Source organism: Meleagris gallopavo, chromosome 11, assembly GCF_000146605.3.
Source record: "Meleagris gallopavo isolate NT-WF06-2002-E0010 breed Aviagen turkey brand Nicholas breeding stock chromosome 11, Turkey_5.1, whole genome shotgun sequence".
NCBI classification, from domain to species: Eukaryota; Metazoa; Chordata; class Aves; order Galliformes; family Phasianidae; genus Meleagris; species Meleagris gallopavo.
The window spans coordinates 10,389,994-10,398,900 of NC_015021.2; the positions used below are offsets into that span (position 1 = coordinate 10,389,994).

General features: G+C 49.8%; 1 long non-coding RNA gene across 2 annotated transcripts; it reads right to left on the bottom strand.

Moving 5' to 3' along the window:
* Window positions 1-1,349: 1,349 nt before the first annotated feature.
* Window positions 1,350-4,897, bottom strand: LOC109369369. 2 transcript variants are annotated; one of them, XR_002118345.2, is made up of 3 exons: window positions 4,260-4,897; window positions 4,060-4,160; window positions 1,350-2,527 (listed from the first exon to the last, which is right to left on the bottom strand). It is a non-coding gene; the product is annotated as an uncharacterized LOC109369369 (long non-coding RNA). The 2 variants fall into 2 exon arrangements; XR_002118346.2 differs by lacking the exon at window positions 1,350-2,527 and adding an exon at window positions 3,519-3,926.
* Between the last annotated feature and the right edge of the window lie 4,010 nt (window positions 4,898-8,907).

Consider the following 8,907-nt stretch of genomic DNA (forward strand, 5'->3'; position numbering starts at 1 on the left):
CGGCCACGAATTTCATTTATTTGCTGTGATTATGCCTGAAATGTGCTGGTGGGTTCTGCAGTGCAGGATATTGAGGAGCCGACAGATGGGCTCGTATGTGTACGAGAGAACGGCTGAGGTATAAGTGCTCAGAATTTATGGTGGCCATAAAGACCTGTGGAAATGATTGATCCTGCTCACTGCGCACGCAGATAATGACAGATATTAATATAAAACAATAACCGATAGCCTCTGATCTAGGAATTAAATTTCTCCTTCAGTGATGTCATTATGATGTCATGCTTTATGGCCTATAATTTTAAAATCCATCTGGGCCCAGAGCTGTTGTCACTGTGCTGAGGTTCATCGTGTGGCATCGTGCAGCGTGTCAGCTCCTGGCTCTGATGGCACCGATGGAACTGTTGGGCTTTGCCTTTCATTTAATCTCTTTCTTTCCTCATGACTGTGATTTAAGGTGCCTTCCTCTCCTGATAGGGAAGTTACAGCTTTCTTGGGGTGTATAGTGTTCTAGCCCAACTACTCTGTGTAAATTGGAAGGGTCTGTGGAGAGCACTGAGCGTAGTTCTTGGATGCAGTTTTCTAAGGGAAAATATGGATTTTTTTGTAGCCTGGAGGTCCTTGCTGGAGTGAGAATGATTGTTAGGGGATGAGAGGTTTTAGGGAACTGTTGTGGTGTTCGATCCCCATGGTGATACGCAGGTGCCCACCGTGGTGGGTGACAGGGTCAGGCCAGACCTACAGTCCTGCCTGCCCAAGGACCTCACTGTGCTCAGGCCAGCTTCTGCGATGCTCAGAACTAAGGAAGGCCTGGGCAAACAACCTGCTCGTGTCCTCCATCCCCTTTCTTTCAGCCCAGGAGGGCTCCTGGGCTATCTCTGAACGCCAGCCTCAGCAGGCCAGCTGTTTCCTTTCCAAGTGTCTGTCAGCACACAGCAGTCCCCTTCAGACCTCCATCTGTAAGCCAGCATGCTGGTTATTTTGAAGAGAGAGGATTATTCTGAAGCGACGCCCGTGTCCCATCCTCCCTTCAGCCTCTCCCCCAGCTGGCTGGCTGGTATCTGGATTCCCTCTGACAGAAGGGTAGGCGCAGGAGCAAAGTCTGTCATTTTCTTGCAAAGCCTGTGCTAGCAGATTGCAGAGTTTTCTGTCAGTTCATTAATTACGGGGGCTTTAACTTCCGAGACGAGCAAACACTGGAAATACCGAGGTTGCTTCTCAGATGTTATAAATAACCCCTTGGATAGCTCTGAATTGGTGGAGATAACTTGGAAGCTGCCAGGCTTCCCTTGTAGTACCTGCAGCTCTTCTGTGACGTGGCTCAGGGCAGCGTTAATTGAGGAGCCAGCGCTTTGCTGGCAACGCAGCTCGAGCACTGTGGAAGCAGCAAAGAGTAAACGTGGGTCCTGGAGTGATGAGTTGTGCTTGGTGTGAGCCTTCTGCCAGGGCATGAGCATATAGGAACCACCATCCTGAGGTAAACTGACGCTCTTTTGGGATTGTGGCTGAACCGTTGTCTCGAGACCGTACCAGGAAACCTTAGCAAGCTGACAGCAAAACTCTCACTGATGTTGTGAGCTTAGTCTCTTTGCTGGCTGCCAGCTACTGCAGGAAGAAAAGCAAATCAAAAGCATGAGCAGCAGAAGCAATGACACTGATGAGGGGGGAAAAAAGCCCCTGCGGTGCAGCTGGCTACCTCTGGCTACTTGCTCAATGCAACAGCACCAGAGAGGAAATTCCTTCCCGGTGCTCACAGGTGATCAGCTTACACACTGAAGCATGAAGTTTGATTACCCTTGTAACATTTTATTAGCTTGCATAGCTGCAAATGTTATTAATGCTCATAAAATTATCCAGTCCCTTAAAATGTCTGTTCCACTGGTGCGTGTCTCCATGGCTTCCTGGGCAGTGGATTCCAGAAGTGACTGTACTGGGTCAAGTCGTATTTCTCTTTTATTTGTCTCAAATCTACAGCCTTTCTGTTCCAGCAAGTACCCTCTGTTTCCCTTTTAATTTAAGGGGCAGGCTGATGTGAAGCAACCAACTGATTTTTACTGCAAGCGTTGCTCTTTTCTACTGCAGTCTGCTTTTCCCCTATTTCCTTCAGTTTAGGAGCACGTGAATGTGCCCCATACCCCTTGGTCAGGGGGGACCTGTCTGTATGTGTGTGTTACGCATCCATCCCCAGCCCTCATTGCTCCTTTGGTAGGATGACAGAGATCTGAGCGGTGCTGCTGTTTCTGTAGGGAAAAAGAGCCCATGCTCCAGGGAGGAGGTAGCCAGGCAGGCCTGTCAGGGCTGTGCGTGTGTAAGGCTCAGACTGGAACCTGTTTCACGTGCAGAGCTTCTTCAGCTTTGGCATGACATCCCATCTTTGTGTGAATCAAAGGCCCTGCATGGCACGTGCACTAGCTCAGCTAGTGACCCTGAATCCAGTGTAACCTGGGATTCTGCTTGCTCTCCAGATGTGTTATCTCGGGAATCTGAGCAGCTTGATTAGAAAGTCCGTGATGTGAAAGGTGACAGTAACCTGAAAGATATGACATGCAGATTGGTGAAAGCCAGGCGTGGCTTTTGTTTTCTGTTTGCAGATAAATACATGTATCGTTACTTAAAAGCACGTGTTGATGCACCCATCCATGGAGATGTGTCTATGTATGCATGTCTACACAGACACAAGCATGCATCTTGCTGGCTGACTTGGGTGTTAGTGGCTAGTTGCAGGGGATCACCATCCCCTACTACGTATCTATGAAGGATGCTCTCAGAAACAGAGTAATAACAGGGAAGAAAAATGTTGCTCTCACCCATGTGTCAGCAGGCTTCAGACACATCGGGGCCCATGTTTCCAGGCAAACCCTTTTAGCTAATGAGCGCAGTAAAAAAAATCTATTTCTCTTCTTAAATTCGCTGCCATCCATCTACCTAATAGAGTCAAGCAGCTATATACTGTGTGTGGGATATGCAGTGCATCATCACTCTGCGGTGTTTATCTCATCACTCCCAGCCTGGTCTCTCCAGCTCCCTGTCCTCAGGAGCAGCCAGGTTGCCCATCCTGAGCGCTTCTCCTGGGAGGCACTGTGTTGCAAGTGTGCATTCCCCTTTGCTATCCCACAACAGCTCAAGCGTGGCTGTTCTCTTGTTGTCCTTTTGTGTTCCTGTAACACGGGATGAATGTGAGGGGTCCAGCGTGGTGTGGTACAACTCCAGCTTCAGTGTAGCTGAGGCTGGAAGATGCAACCCCTGAACTCCACTTGTAATTAGGTGGGAAAGCCTCGTCTGGAAGATATCTAAATGTCATGTACCCATATGACAACAATTCTCACCTAAGATCAGTATCCTTGGATCCTTCTAACTTCAGCCTCCAGCTGTTGGGTTGCAGTTGGCAAGATTAAAGAGCCTCTAATAACAGAAATAATTGTTTGTAGGAATGTATAGCCCAGAGTCAAGCTGTCTTCTAACCTTCCTGGGAAACTAAATTGACTGAAACCCAGAAGGTTCTTACCTTAAGGCTGTTTTTTTTTTTTTTTTTTCCCTATGTTCTAAATTATTATTGTAGCTATTATTTGAGCTCTCAATTTTTGACACTTTTTTTATTCTTTTGGAAATGTGAATGCAAGAACTGGACACAATGTTCTTGGCAGCTCCAGGCAGTAACGTAAAGTATAGCTCCTTTTATATTCTGCCATACAGAGGTAGCATGGGTTGCCTCAGCTTGGTGCTGGAAACCTGCATTAGTCAGAGATCTACCCTGAACTTTGCTCGATGCCTCAAGCACGGCTTGCTGAACTCACATCTAAAACCCTGTGAAGTGTACTGCAGTTGAAGGTGATGCATGCACGTGGGCTGTCAGGCACTCAGGATGACAAACACTTGCAAAATGGTGAGTTGGCTGCTTCTTTCTTGGGCTCGGTTTTGTTTGCTGCTCTCTAGGTGTTTGAATAGCACAGAGTCAGGCTCTCTGGCTGCTGCCTCGAGCAGGTATTTGTCTTCATTCTTATTCTGTTCTGTTTACAGTCTTGTATTTGCTTGCATGCAGTTATTGAAACACCACTAACTTACCTGGAAAACCCATCTCCTACGTACTGGTGATCTGAGGTTACTGTGCTGCACCCTGTTTCCTGCAAGTGCTCTAATTAGCTGTCCAACGCATCACTGAAAACCTTTGAATGTTAACAGTGAAACATGTGAGAGAAGCTCCATCCCAATAAGCTGGTTGGCAGCCCTCGCCTCTCAAGTGAGGACCTTTGCCCATCCTTTACTTGGCCCTGAAGCGCGGAGCAGCTGCCGGCAGTGGTTCGTGGCAATGCATGTGAATGCCTGCTGGAGCTTCCTAGAGATGATTCCGTGCCACGTGGATGCAACGGGGAGACCTTGAGAATGTTTTCTTTCAGAGAAAAACAATATTCTATAGCAACGGGCTGGCCTTCGGAGTGTTTTACAAGTAGAGTAAGGCACAACGGACACTATGCCAAGCAGGGCTTACATAAATTGCTTTCTGCTCGGATGCGATGTGAAGCCCCCACGAAGCAGCTCTGTTTTCTCGCTTGCTCTTGGCTCTGCTTCTCACTGTGTTTTGAGCAGTGATCCAAAAATGCCTTTCTGGGCTTCTGCCAAAGGTCAAGGTAGTAGATGGAGCTTGCTGTGCTACCAGCACTGGGCCCTGCAGCCCTCGGTGCAGCTCTCTGAATGCAGATAATGGGTATTGAGGCTCAGCTCTCAGCCACAGCCCAGCTCTGTAGTTGCAGATTTTCTCATGTGGTTGATTTGAGAGTTAAGCTCAGAGGTTTTGAGGAGAAAACAACAGAATTACAGGAGTTTTGTGTTCTGTTCCAAGGGCTTCTAATTCCGGCCTTCCTGGGAAAGAGAAACGCTGGGAGCCAGGTCTGTCCTACAGCAGGGAGCTGCAGTGTTTCCACCATATGTTCTGTATGCTGACCTGCGAAGAACAGGAGCTTGCAGGTAGTTACCTCTGCTGCCAGAGCTGAAGTGTGAGGCTCCCAGGCAAGTCTATCAGGCTGGGCCCTCAGAACAGAGTGAGGGAAAGCATGCTAGCTGCTGTCTGGAAAGTCTGCCTGGGGCTTGTCTACCCGGTAGCTTTATTTCCCTTCAAAGGAGGGAGGTTAACACAGCTCCCAGTACAACCTCTCAGCTTTCTTGCTTTTGCAAAGCTGGAGTTGGAAGCTGTGAGTCGGGCACGAGAAATGTCTCCTTATTTAAAGGAAAAAACGTATGAGAAAGGAACTGAGCACGTGACAAGGTAGCCTTTGTTCTGCTTGGTATTCTCACCTAGGAACTCTATTCTGCTCTGCATTAATCTCTGGTTTGCTGTGCGACCCTGGTGCTTAGACATAGAATCCTCAAAGGAAGGGTGTGTGGAGATATTCATGGAGGTCAATTCACCCTCGATCTTTAGGGCACAATTTGCTTTTTGTGAGCAGTAATTCATGACTGCTGCGATACCTTGATTTCCCCATCATAGCGGGCATGTGGTGTTTGGATGGCAGGAAGGGAAGCAGGGAGCTGAAGTGAGCGGTGATTCCTGAAACCGGAGCAGCAGAGATGAAACAGCCCCATTGAGGAGCTGAGGAAATGACAGCCATGTGGGTTCTGGACTCACCATCAGTGGTGACCTTTGTGATCCTGAGCAAAAGGCCGTGAGCTGTAACAGCAAGCAGATCCTTTCAGAAGTAAGATCTCTGAATCCAGCAGTGGTGAATTAGGCTTGGGGGCTGATGGAGAGCTCAGTGTGGGCCTCGGGCTATGGGATGTGATGGGCATTAGCAAACTGCCTTGTTTTCTCTCCGCTGTTCCTCAGAGCACCTGCATTTGGCAGGAATTAATGGATCTGGAGAAGGATGCAGTAGTTAAGGTGCCCAGGTCAGGTAACAGCAGGCCTGGAGGTGACCGGGCGTGCTCCACCAGCTGTTTGACAGCCCTGCCTGCTGCTGCAGCATCGTGCAATTAGAGCTTCGCAGAGCATATCCCTGTGCTTTGAGCTGTGAAGCTCCTAATTCTCAAGTCCTGCTGTTTGGTCCTGGGGGCGCGTTCCACTTTATGAACATAGGCACCTTGCATGCCCCGGGCCATTACGCTGCACACGGAGTGCTGGTGAGGACATGTTTAGTTGAGCCCGTTCCATCTCCCCTGCTCTGGTGTCGGGCTTGAGGCTGCTTTCTTAGCATCTCTGATTGCTGCAGCGCTGGGGAGAGCAAGTAATTTTTATCTTATCCCATGCAGCTAATTAGGAAGCATTCCAGCTTATGCCGTTTGGTGGGGAATGTTTCCAGGCTGTTCAGAACAGACGCTGCAGACAAAGTAGGAATTCCTGATACTAGTACCTATTTTGGGATGAGCTCAAAGTCAGTAGCCTGTGTTCTTTCACCTTCAAGTCTCAAGATTGCCACCCCTCCTGCAGTCATTGGCACCGCTGAGTGGGGTGGGGGGGAAATAAAACAGCCGTCTGAGAGTGGAGAGGTCTGTCTGTCTTTGTCCTGGGAGGGCTGGCTGTGTTAGGGCAGGGAAGCAGAGCATGACTTGTCTGATAGAGGACATTTGGTTCGTAGGGGAACAAATGGATTAGCAGCTCTTAGCAGACTTTGCCACAGGCCAGCAGCAGCTCTTGCTGGATATCTGGCAGCTCTCGAGTTGGTATCCCAGCAGCAAACCGCATTAGGTGACCTTGTGATTAGATGAGCTCTGCGATGGGATTAGGCTGTGCCTGCAGCTCCTTGAGAAGCTCACACCCTGGGGATCTGTATGGAAGCTGGGCATGCAGTGAGGGAGCAGCCACAGCGCTGCTCAATGCCCTTGCTCTGCATTTTCTCACCAGCAACTGCTGGGGCTTCATGAATGAGATGAGCCTGGGGAAGCTGGAAGAGCTTCCTTTGTCTAAGCACCTCCCTGCTTTCTTTGGGGCACGTCGGTGAGAGCTTTTACCCCCACAGAAGCGGGGCTGTGGGGGTGAGAGGATGGAGGCTTGCAGGTGGTGAGATGTGGCCACTGTGAGCCAGCCCCACGCTGTGCCCTGCAGGAGGGGTGTGTGCCCTGTGAAGGCAGCATCCATTCCCCAGATGTTTGTAGTCATCAGAAGGTCTCTCTGCTTTGTCCCTGTAGTCTTGGGCTTTTGATCTATCATTGATGAATTTGTTTAATCTCGTTTTGCTTCCTGGTGGCTGATCCTGCTGTGCTTGTGGCTGTTGTAATGCTGTGTCTGTACAAGAGCTGAACACCTCACTCGGTGGGTGTTGTGGGGTGGTCTCCAGCATGGCAGTGTGACCTGAATCCCTCTCCTTGTGGCAAAGTGAAGCACAGCCCGACAGCCTGTGGGGGTTCTGCCATAGCACTGCATGGGAGGGGGCCATAGGAGCCATGTTCTGTCTGTCTGCTCTGTTCTTCTTACATAGCCTAATAGTGATGGGGTAAGGGGGAATGGCTTTAAACTAAAAGAGGGCATGTTTAGGTTAGATGTTAGGAAGAAATTCTTTATTCAGAGGACAGTGAGGCCCTGGCACTGCTGCCCAGAGAAGTGTGGGTGCTCAGGGCCAGGCTGGATGGGACCCTGGGCAGCCTGAGCTGGTGAGGGGGCAGCCAGCCCATGGCAGGAGTTGGGGCTGGGTGGGCTGTAAGGTCCCTTCCAACCCAACCATTTGTGGTTCCATCCGTTGTCAACTTAACTTTTTTGGCTAAGCTGGAAGTAAGACATTGTAGCAGGAGTAAGTGCTCTTTCTGATCCAACCTGTGGCAGTGGCTTCTGCCTTAACTCCTGGCTCTTTGTGTCATGCTCCTGCTCAGAGCTGGATTGTCCCTCCCAAACTGGAGCTGCCAGCAGAGGGATGAGAGGGAGGTATCTGCTGTGGGCTGCTCAGCTGTGTTGACTCTGAGGTAGATCTCCCTCCTCTGGGGAGGCGCTTGGTCACGCTCATTAACCTTTATTTGGTTTGGCTTATTTACTCAGGTCAGGTTGAAGTGGCTCACATTAAACTGAGCAAGGCCACTTGAATCTGGAGTGACCACGTCCACGTGGAGGGGGTTAATGCAATTTAACCCAAGCACTTTAAATCCACCTTGCTGTGATCAGAACAGGTATCCATTCCTGTCCCTGCAGGGCCTGCCCTGCTCCTTGCTTTGGGATCTCTGAGTGGCTGTCCCTCGGTTGGTGAGCCCAGCTCTTGGCAGGATGGATAACTGTTTGTGCTCTGATTTAAGAATCTAGCTGAAATAAAATAAGTAATGCCTAATTGCTGTAATTAGGCACCTTTTAGTCGCCGTATGAGTCTTACTATACACAGGACAGGAGGACAAGGCTCCTATGAGCGCAGAGTTAACTAGAGGAGTCGTCAATCCCCTGTGTATTGGCAGGTGCTAGAGGGTTGCACTAACACTGTAGCTTTGTCAATCTTTGGCCAAGTAATAATAAATGATGAAAAAAGGAACTCCAGCACATGCTCCTGGAAGACCTGGAGGCAGTTGAGCTGCTGCAGTTTTGCCCCAGGTCACATCATTGCAGCTGCAGTGAGTCTGGATGGCTGTGCTCATGCTTGTACGTGGGGAGTACCTGGAGCTTCTGCTCTGTTACTGGTCCTCTGCTTCACCAAGAACTCTCTGGAGGACCTCTGCAGTTCGTAAAATCATAGACTCATTAAGGATGGAAAAGACTGCTAAGCTCATCCAGCGATCAGCCCATCCCCACCATGCCCACTGACCACGTCCCTCAGTTCCAGATCTCCATGGTTCATGAATACCTCCAGGGATGGTGAGCCCACCACCTGCCTGGGCAGCTGTGCCAGTGCCTCGCTGCTCTTTCAGATGCGAGGTGCAGAGCCCTCAGGAGGAAAGGCTGCCTTGTGGAGGAGGTGGAGGATTGGAGGAGGAGTTTTTTGTTGTGATTTCTCAGAAGCAGAGCCTGGC